This window comes from Triticum aestivum, chromosome 7A (assembly GCF_018294505.1).
Source record: "Triticum aestivum cultivar Chinese Spring chromosome 7A, IWGSC CS RefSeq v2.1, whole genome shotgun sequence".
NCBI lineage: Eukaryota > Viridiplantae > Streptophyta > Magnoliopsida > Poales > Poaceae > Triticum > Triticum aestivum.
In genome coordinates, this window is record NC_057812.1 from 388,252,038 (window position 1) to 388,262,567 (window position 10,530).

Consider the following 10,530-nt stretch of genomic DNA (forward strand, 5'->3'; position numbering starts at 1 on the left):
GGGTTGCGCCCAATCGGCTTGGTGGGGCCCCGCGAGAACCCTGTCGTTGTGGTTCCCTTCCTCGCCGTCGGTGCCGAGCTCACCCCAGGTGACGGTGCGGGAGAGCGAGCTCCTACGGGGGCCGGCGGCTCGAGTGCTAAGGAGCACATGCCGAGTGGTGATCCGGGGGCGTCGTCCTCGGGGGCCTGCGACCCCCCTCCTGAGGCGTCGGTTGCTGAGGAGCCGCGGCATGCGGTTCCCGAGGCTGAGGCTCTAGGAGCCTCGGGAGGTTGCAGCGAGAGGGCGCTAGGATGTTCGCCACAACCGGGCTCCCCTGAAGCCATCCCTCTCAGTTCTTCTTCGGCTCCACCGCGCACCGGCCGTCACGTCCAGCACTTCGGTCGTCTGTGTGTGGACTTCGAGGAGCTTCGCAAGAGGAAGGGATCCCCCAGCGGCAGCAATATCTTTGGGCCGTTGAAGCGGCGAAAGTACATCGCCATTGACGCGTAAGCATCTTATTGCCATGGCTTATTGCGTGTGGTCTTCTTATCCTGATGTGTGTCCTTTAGGGCTCCCTCCGTTCAGGCTGTTGCGTCTTCCGAGAGGTGGCTTCCTCCTTCATCAACTCCCCCATCGGCCTTGAGCATTCCTGGTCTGCCTGCCGCCTTTGGAGCGGGGTCGGTCGGGGGAGCGTCCCCGCCTTCGTGGCGTGCTGAGTCCACGGTTTGGCCGCCCCTCCCCCACAGTCTGGCATGGAGCTGGGCGAGCGTGCCTAAGACTCCTCCTTTGCTCATGAACAACCGCTGGTTGACTTCGATCTTCGGTTCCTCTTCAAGCGGCGAGCCCCGATCAGCTTGGGCTCCTCGCGAGGATGGGCTGGCGCCGGGCGCGGGGTCAGCCCCCAGTCCCCTTCCGGGAGGTAGCGCACCACTTGGCGCTCCGCCCGTAGCCCCCGAGGTGGAGGACGAGGTAGGTCGAGCGTTCGAGCTCGAGCGTGGGCGGAGCGTAGTTCTCCATGAACTCTTCTAGGAGGCGATGGACGCGATGAGCCACCTCGGTGAAGAGCTCGCTGGTGTCGACTCGCGTCTTGAGGCTGAAGGTCTCCGGCTGGTGGAGGAGCGGCGCAAGCTAAGGGTGGCCATCAACCTCGGTCGCTATCAGCGCGACCTCGAGAATGCGAAGGCCGTGGCGTCCCTCAAGATCACCCATGAAGCCCGCTCGCGAGCCTTGGAAGAGACTCGCAAGGCTGACCGCCGTCACGAGGCCGCGGAGGAGCGCGCGCGGGGGCTCCAGGCCTGGAGCACGTCCCTTGAGCAGCAGGTGGAGGCACATGGGGCCGCTCTTGCATTGCTGAGGGGGGCACCCGCGGAGAAAGAGGAGGTCCGAAAGCGTGAGGAGGCGCTGGCCCTGGAAGCCATGGAGCGCAGCCTCGAGCTCAAGAAACTGGAGACGAGGGAGCGTCAAGTTGCTCAAGCAGAAGATGCCATCGGGGCCCGCGAGGCCAGAGTTGAGGAGGAGATCAATCGCCGGGTGGCCGAGGTTCGTGCAGATCTGGAGGGTAGGTACGACTTGAAGCTGAAGCTTGCGGGTGTGGAGGATGATGACAGGGCCGCCGCCCTCAGGCCCAGGTTGGATGAGGCCGAGAGGCGCGCGGAGGCCACGACCGCCGCCCTGGTTATGGTGCAGGCGGACTTGGCCTCCGCCCGTGCCGAGCTGCTTTCTCTCCGGAACCGAGTTGTTGATGCCGAGGCCGTCGCACGGCGAAATAGGGAGGAAGTGCTCCAGCGCCGGACGCTGGAGCGCGAGCATGCTCCTATGCTTCAAGACCTCCGGAACAGGGCCAACACCACTCTGGGTTACATTTGCGACGAGAATGCTCCGGCCCCTCACTCAAATGACTATGCCAGCCACCTGACCTTATTTACCAAGGTGGTGACGTGCTTGGAGGCTCGATCTGCCAGAGCTCGCCAGCTTGTGGAGGAAAGGGGTCGTGGCCTGCTTGAGCGCGCTTTCTCCCATCTCTGCAACCACCTTCTGAATGTCGACCCCAACTTTGATTTCGACGCCACAATTGCCCCCGTACCCACGACCGTCCGGGGCGACCTGGCGCATTGGGTAGAGGACAATGTGGACGCGTTGGTCAGGGCCTTCACCTCGGAGGATGATGCGGTGGTGGTCGTCGCAGACGAAGGTGACATGGTCGACGACGGTGAAGGGGGCGTCGCCGACGGCGGCGACGATACCGACGAAGACGATGACGACGCGAGTGACGTGTCCGCGGGTTATGTAGCGAGTGATATTTCTGGCTGATCCCATGTTCTCCTGTCGTTTCACCCTTCACGCAAAACTCGGGCGTGGCCCTTGGAAGACTTGTAAGAGCATTTTGATAGGGGGACCCCTCATGTAAGCAAATTGTAGTTTTTACTTTCCTATGCGATGTGGGTATGTGTCCTCGTGAACTCGTGGAGCCAGGGGCGAGCTTTCCATCGTGGTTTACCTTAGTCAGCGCCAGCTTTGGGCTGGGTCATGAAGCGACGAGTTTCTGAGAATCCTGCGGATCTTATCGCCCCGTCTGAGTGGGCCCCACAAGAGGCGAGCACCAGCCGTAGTGCTGGCGCATGCTTGACGAGCATGCGCTTCGCGCGATCCAGCTCGCGAGGAGCTTGCGAGGGAAAGGCGATGGACATGAGTCCCAAACCAAACGAGATCCAGAAGGCAAGAAATGGCTCGAACGATAAAAGGCACCCCCGCGCGCGTCAATAAAAATTCGGCTTGAACTTAAATCCAGATCCAGAAAGCAAAGCCACGGAAAGGGAGATCCAAAGCAAAAGGCCGCGTCCGGCACCTAGTCTAGTCTTCCGGTCCTAAAGTCTTCTCACCAGCATGGAGCTAAGTGCTGCCACTAGGCGTGGGAGGGAGCCCCAGGGCCTGAGGCAGGCGCTCTTGAGACTCCGGGGTGTGTACAACCCCAACTCATTATTACGTGAGAGTGTCACGGGCGGCGAGCTTCACAAGCACTGGGCCTTCTTCACAGGTACCGGCCTTGCTTCATATCGCCAGACGAGGGCCCCGCCTTCCGCCACCCTTGACCTCCTTTGAGCTGACCGGTCACCAGGATGACACAAAAGAGGGAAAGGGGACACCAGTGGTTCCCTCGGCGACCACAGGTCCTCTGCCGGGGGAAGGGTCGTTGAACCCTCCCCGGCAGAGGGCCTACCTCCGGGTGTCCCCTGGCTTCGCGTGCCTTGGAGAGGGGCCTGGCTCCCGACCCCTCTCCTACTGCCCCCAGCGCGATCCTCCCACCGTCAGGGAGGCCGTCGAGCTGGGGCCGCCAGCCGTTGCGGTGATCTGTTCCTCCTGTGACTCATGGTTAGTGTAAGCTTGCTCCTGAGGGATTAGGGGTACCCTGTAGTGGTCGTCGCACACGTGGCGAAGGTGGTTCCCGGGCAACTCCTGGAAGGCTTCGACTCCTAACGTCCCTTCTTCCCAATCTTCTCCAACGAACGAGCCGGGGTCATCCTCCGGTGTGTACTCCTTATCTGTCATGCGGGGCACGTAGACCTCCGGGGCTGTTACCCCGAACACCTCGCCGTGATGCCCCACACTCCATATCGCCCGGCCCAGCGTGAAGTCCTGGGGGTGATAGCGCAGCGTCCCACTTGGGCCATGGAAGGCGACGCTTGTGCTCATGCTTGTTGCGGGCGGTATGGGGACGGCAGAGCCCCAGGTGCCGCCGGCCATGCTGGTGTTGACGAAGCCCCCTGGCGCACCTGATGGCGAGTGGTCGCAGCGTCGTCCGCCATGAATCCCCGCAGCGGCCTGAGGAGGGAGCTGATGGCAGAAGGGTGGGGCTCCCGAGGCCGCCACGTCCAGAAGCTCAGTAACGCGTTCCAGCAGTGCGTCCCGGCCGCTTTCCATCAGCCGACACCGCAGTAGCTCCCTTGCCACGGTGAGTGTTGCCCGCGTGTTTGCATGTTCCCGCCGTGAGTGCGGCGCCGTCGCTGCGGCGTGGCTTCTGCTCTGGCAGCGGCTCGCATCTGTCGTGGAGTGAGGGTAGACGACGCCTGGCCGCATCGCCCGTGCCCCGCAGGATTGGACGGCGCTCGTGCCGCCTAGAGTGCGGGGTTGAGGTCTTCATAGGCGAGCGGCGCCGACCGGGCTGGCCAGGCTGCCCAGCGGTCAGAGTCAGCTCTTGGGGCGTCGAACATCACGGCCGCGGAGCGTCTGCAAGTCGATTGGCGGAGAAGAAACTCCGGCACCCCATAGCTGGCGCGCCAAATGTCGGATGTGAGGTTCCGACATTTCCTTGAGGTTCTAACACTCGGATGTGCGTGAAGTCTTTTCCTCCCACCGATCTACGCCCTAACTCGCTAAGATCTCGTGGACGAACTCGAGGAACTCGCAACATAGAAAGACACAAGATTTATACTGGTTCGGGCCACCGTTGTGGTGTAATACCCTACTCCTGTGTGGTGGTAGTGGATTGCCTCTTGGCCTGATGATGAATAATACAAGGGGAAGAACAACCTCCTCGCATTGAGGTGTTCTTGTGCTTGGCTAACTTGTGTGGGTGAGTGCTGGATGAACTACTTGATCCCCCTACTGTGGTGGCTAGCCCTGGTCCTCCCCCAAATATTGAGCGGGAAGGGAGCCAACAACGGTGGGCAAATTTGAAGGGGGCAGCTAGTACAAGCCATCCTGACAAAGGTGGTCTCCGCCTGCGAAAGGCTCTGGTGGTGACGCCGTCTTGGGCTCCATGATGACATCCGTCTTGCCATCCTTCTGGTCTTGGTCTTGTTGCACCGATATGGCAACCTTTGCCTGATGCCTCGGTACTCCTCACCTGCGCTGGCCTCCTTAGCACCAAAGAGGAAACAAGGATGCTGCGCACGCTGGCGCCCGCCCTACGCCCGCCTGGTGTCGATTGTCATGGCTCACGTCACGAGAGCCTCGTGAGGTTCGCCTCTCCTTGATATCTCCGCTCCTCGTGAGCCTTCCCGAGTAGGCCACTCTAGAGGGGGTCTCGAGTCGTCCGCCTCCCGAGGCTTGGCCCCTCGCGAGGTTTTTGGATGCCTTGTTGATGAAGACGGGCCGTGCAGCCTGCTGGCGTAGCCGCACCATGGGCCGCAGGCAGGCAGATCCGGGGACCCTCGTTCCCAGGATGCCGACAACACGCGAAGTAGAGCAGAGAGTGTGCGGTTGGTGACCTCCGTTTGGCCATTGGTTTGTGGATGGTATGCCATGGAGAACAGTAGTTTGATTCCGATCTTGGCGCATAAGGTTTTCGAAAAGTAGCTTAGGAACTTGACGTCGTGGTCCGAGACTATCGTCTTTGGTACTCCATGGAGGCGCAATATTTCCCTACAAAAGAGATTGGCAACATGTGAAGCATCGTCTATCTTGTTGCAAGGAATGAAATGAGCCATCTTAGAGAATCTGTCCACAACAACAAATACATAATCGTTTCCATTTCTAGTTCTAGGCAAACCAAGCACAAAATCCATGCTAATATATTCCCATGGTTGATATGGAATTGGAAGAGGCATATAGAGACCATGGGATTGAGCTTTAGACTTAGCTTTGCGACATGTAGAGCATCGGTTGGTGAAGCGGTTGACGTCACAGGACATCTTGGGCCAAAAATAGTTCTTGGAGAGCGTAGCAAATGTCTTGTCGTGTCCAAAGTGTCCCATTAGTCCTCCTCCATGAGATTCTTGCAAAAGTAACAAACGAAGAGAAGACTCAGGGATGCAAAGTTTTTTAGCTCTCTTAAGGTAATCATCTTTGATGTAATAGCATTCCCAAGATGTATGTGTCAAACATTTGGCATATGGAATAGAAAAAGTAGGATCATGCGCATACAAGTCTTTTATGTGCTCATAGCCAATGATATCCAATTCAAGTATAGTAACAAGCATGCATATGCGGGAAAGAGCGTCCGCCACAACATTTTCCTTACCTTTAATGTACGTGATGACATAAGGAAAAGACTCAGTGAACTCACTCCATTTAGCATGACGTTTGTTCAACTAAGTTTGACCCTTAAGGTATTTAAGTGTTTCATGGTCGGAATGGATGATAAATTCATGAGGGCGAAGATAATGTTCCCATTCATGCAAAACTCGCACTAAAGCATATAGATCTTTGTCATAGAAAGGGTAATTGAGTTGCACTCCAGAAAGTTTCTCACTAAAGTAAGCCATGGGGCGCTTCTCTTGCATTAACACACCTCCTATGCCATTACCACTAGCATCGCAATGAATCTCAAAGGGTTTGTCAAAGTTGGGTAATGCAAGCACGGGAGCACGAGTAGGAAAATTCTTAAGCTCATTGAATGCGGTATCTTGGGATGGTCCCCAAACAAAGGGTGCATTCTTCTTACTCAAAGCATACAAAGGTGAAGCAATGGTGCTAAAATTCTTCACAAATCTACGGTAGAAACCGGCTAAACCAAGGAAACTACGCACTTGTTGCAAGTTGGTTGGTTGAGGCCAATTCTTAATAGCATTGATCTTAGATTCATCAACATGAACCCCCTTATAATACACAACAAAACCCAAGAAAACAAGCTTATCAACACCGAAAAGGCATTTATCCATATTAGCAAAAAGGTGCTCTTTTCTAAAAGTTTGTCGCATGGTCTTAAGGTGGGTGACATGATCTTTGAGAGATTTGCTAAACACAAGAATATCATCAAAGTAGACCACAACAAATACACCAATATAAGGTGGAAAAACAAAATGCATGATTCGCATGAAAGTATCGGGTGCTTCGGATAAACCCATTAGCATAACAAGCCATTCATATAAGCCAAATTTGGTCTTAAATGCGGTTTTCCATTCATCACCTTCTTGGATGCGTATTTGATAGTAGCCACTTTTAAGATCAATTTTAGAGAAAATCATGGCTCCGCTAAGCTGATCAAGCATATCATCTAGGCGTGGAATGGAGTAACGATAACGCACGGTAATAGCATTGATAGGATGACAATCGGAACACATGCGGTATGTACCATCTTTCTTGGGAAGAAGGATTACCAGGACGACACAAGGGCTCAAACTTTCTCGTAGATGGCCATTGTTGATGAGTTGTTGTACTTGCCATTGGATCTCCTTAGTTTCATCGGGGTTAACACGGTAGGGAGCCTTGTTAAGAAGGGGTGCTTCGGGGATGAGGTCGATTCGGTGCTCGATGCCTCGTAGTGGAGGTAGACCCGGAGGTAGCTCGTGGGGAAAATGTCTTTGAATTCCTGCAATAGATAGGATAACACTGATGGAAGATTGTGAGACGTGTTAGCTTTTGGTGCCTCGTCCTTGCACAAAAGGACATAGTGCATGACACTTGATGGGTTTGCACACACGTCTCTCATCTCATGTTTGGTGGTGAATAGAACTAAGTTCTTCTTGTCGCTCATCGTGGAGGCACTCAATTTTGTCTTGTGGCTCTCACTCTCTTTTTGGTGGTTCGCTCTATCGCTATTCTCTCCATGATGGGTGGCTTGCTTGTTGGCGATCACTTGGCTTGGAGACATAGGGCGAAGTACGTACTCCTTTCCTTTCATCTTGAAGATATAGTGATTCGTACGGCCGTTGTGGATGACACCTCGGTCAAATTGCCATGGCCGCCCAAGAAGGTGGCAAACGGTCGTTGGAACGACATCACACTCCAAAGTGTCTTTGTATGCTCCGATTTTGAAGGAGACTTGCACTCTATGCTCGACTTGGGTAATGCCGTGATACGTCTCCAATGTATCTGTAATTTTTGATTGTTCAATGCTATTATATTATCTGTTTTGGATGTTTATGGGCTTTATTATGTACTTTTATATTATTTTTGGGACTAACCTATTAATCAAAAGCCCAGTGCAAATTGCTGTTTTTTTGCCTATTTTAGTGTTTCGCAGAAAAGGAATATCAAATGGACTCCAAACAGAATGAAACCATTGCGAGGATCTTTTTTGGAACAAACGCAATCCAGGAGACTCTGAGTGGACGTCAAGGAAGCAGTGAGGCAACCACGAGGTAGGGTGGCGCGCCCAAGGGGGCCAGGCGTGCCCCCACCCTCGTGGGGCCCTCGTAGCTCCACCGACCTACTTCTTTCGCCCATATATACTCTTATACCCTGAAAACATCCAGGGGAGCCACGAAACCACTTTTCCACCGCCGCAACCTTCTGTACCCGTGAGATCCCATCCGGGTACCTTTTCCGGCGATATGCCGGAGGGGGATTCGATCACGGAGGGCTTCTACATCAACACCATAGCCTCTCCGATGATGTGTGAGTAGTTTACCGCAGACCTTCGGGTCCATAGTTATTAGCAAGATGGCTCCTTCTCTCTCTTTGGATCTCAATACAAAGTTCTCCTTGATGTTCTTGGAGATCTATTCGATGTAATTCTTTTTGCGGTGTGTTTGCCGAGATTCGATGAATTGTGGGTTTATGATTAAGATTATCTATGAACAATATTTGATTCTTCTCTGAATTCTTATATGCATGATTTGATATCATTGCAAGTCTCTTTGAATTATCAGTTTGGTTTGGCCTACTAGATTGATCTTTCTTGCAACAGGAGAAGTGCTTAGCTTTGGGTTCAATCTTGCGGTGTCCTTTCCCAGTGACAACAGGGGCAGCAAGGCACGTATTGTATTGTTGCCACCGAGGATAAAAAGATGGGGTTTATATCATATTGCTTGAGTTTATCCCTCTACATCATGTCATCTTGCCTAATGCGTTACTCTGTTCTTTTGAACTTAATACTCTAGATGCATGCTGGATAGCGGTCGATGTGTGGAGTAATAGTAGTAAATGCAGAATTGTTTCGGTCTACTTGACATAGACGTGATGCCTATGTTCATGATCATGCCTAGATATCATCATAACTATGCACTTTTCTATCAACTGCTCGGCAGTAATTTGTTCACCCACCATAATATTTGCTATCTTGAGAGAAGCCACTAGTGAAACCTATGGCCCCGGGTCTACTTTACATCATATAAGTTTCCGATCTACAATTTTAGTTTACTATTTATTTTGCAATCTTTACTTTTCAATCTATACAACAAAAATACCAAAAATATTTATCTTATTATCTCTATCAGATCTCACTCTCGTAAGTGACCATGAAGGGACTGACAACCCCTTTATCACGTTCGTTGCGAGGTTCTTGTTTGTTTGTGTAGGTACTAGGTGACTTGCGTGTAGTCTCATACTGGATTGATACCTTGGTTCTCAAAAACTAAGTGAAATACTTACGCTACTTTGCTGCATCACCCTTTCCACTTCAAGGGAAAACCAACACATGCTCAAGAGGTAGCAAGAAGGATTCCTGGTGTTGTTGCCGGCGAGATCGACGCCAAGTCAAGACATACCAAGTACCCATCACAAACTCTTATCCCTCGCATTACATTAGTTGCCATTTGCCTCTCATTTTCCTCTCCCCCACTTCACCCTTGCCGTTTTATCGCCTCTTTTCCATTTGCCCTTTTTCTGTTCGCTTTTTTTCTCGCTTGCCCCTTGTGTGACTGTATGTTGGATTGATTGTTTGTCACGATGGCTCAAGATAATACTAAATTATGTGACTTTTCCAATACCAACAATAATGATTTTTTAGCACTTCGACTGCTCCTCTTACCGATGCTGAATCATGTGAAATTAATACCCTTTGCTGAATCTTGTCATGAAAGATTAATTTGCTGGCTGTCAGATTTCGGGTTCCGGCAGACCCTTGAGGTTCGAACACTGCGGTGCGCGCGGAGATTTCGCCTCCTACCTACCTGCACTCCTCCGCCTTGCTAGGACCTAAACTAAGGAGAGAACAGCACAAGAGACGCAAGGTTTATAATGGTTCGGGCCACCGTTGTGGTGTAATACCCTACTCCAGTGTGTGGTGTGGTGGATTGCCTCTTGGGCTAATGATGATGAACAATACAAGGAAGAACAGCCTTGCGAGGGTCTGTTCTTGGCTGGGCGATGAACTGCTGGGAGGAGTTCAGTCACCTTTCTCTCTCTCTCTCTCTTTGTGATCTTCCCTATCCTTCCAACCCCCGGGCCCTCTCTTTTCTTTCAACCTCCCGACCCTCTTTGCTCTGTGGGTGGCTGGTCCTATTTATAGAGGCCCTGGTCCTCTTCCCAAATATCGAGCGGGAAGGGAGCCAACAATGGCGGGCTAATTTGAAGGGGGACAGCTAGTATCAACTATCCTGACAAAAGTAGTCTTCGCCTGCGCAAAGCTCTGGTGATGACGCCGTCTTGGGCTCCACGGTGACCTCCGTCTCGTAGTCCTCCTGGTCTTGGTCTCGTTGCACCGAAATGGAAACCTTTGCCTGATGCCTCGGTACTCCGCAGCTGCGCTTGCCCCCTTTGCACCAAAGAGGAAGGGAGGACACTGCGCGGGCTGGGACCCACCTGGCGCCCCCGGTCGTCATGGCTTGCGTCACGGGCACCTCGTGAGGTACCTCGCCTTGATCTCTCCGCCTCCTCGTGAGCTAGCCTGATGAGGCCGCGCGTGAGGAAGCTCCGCGTCGTCCGCCCTGCGAGGCTTGGCCCCTCGCG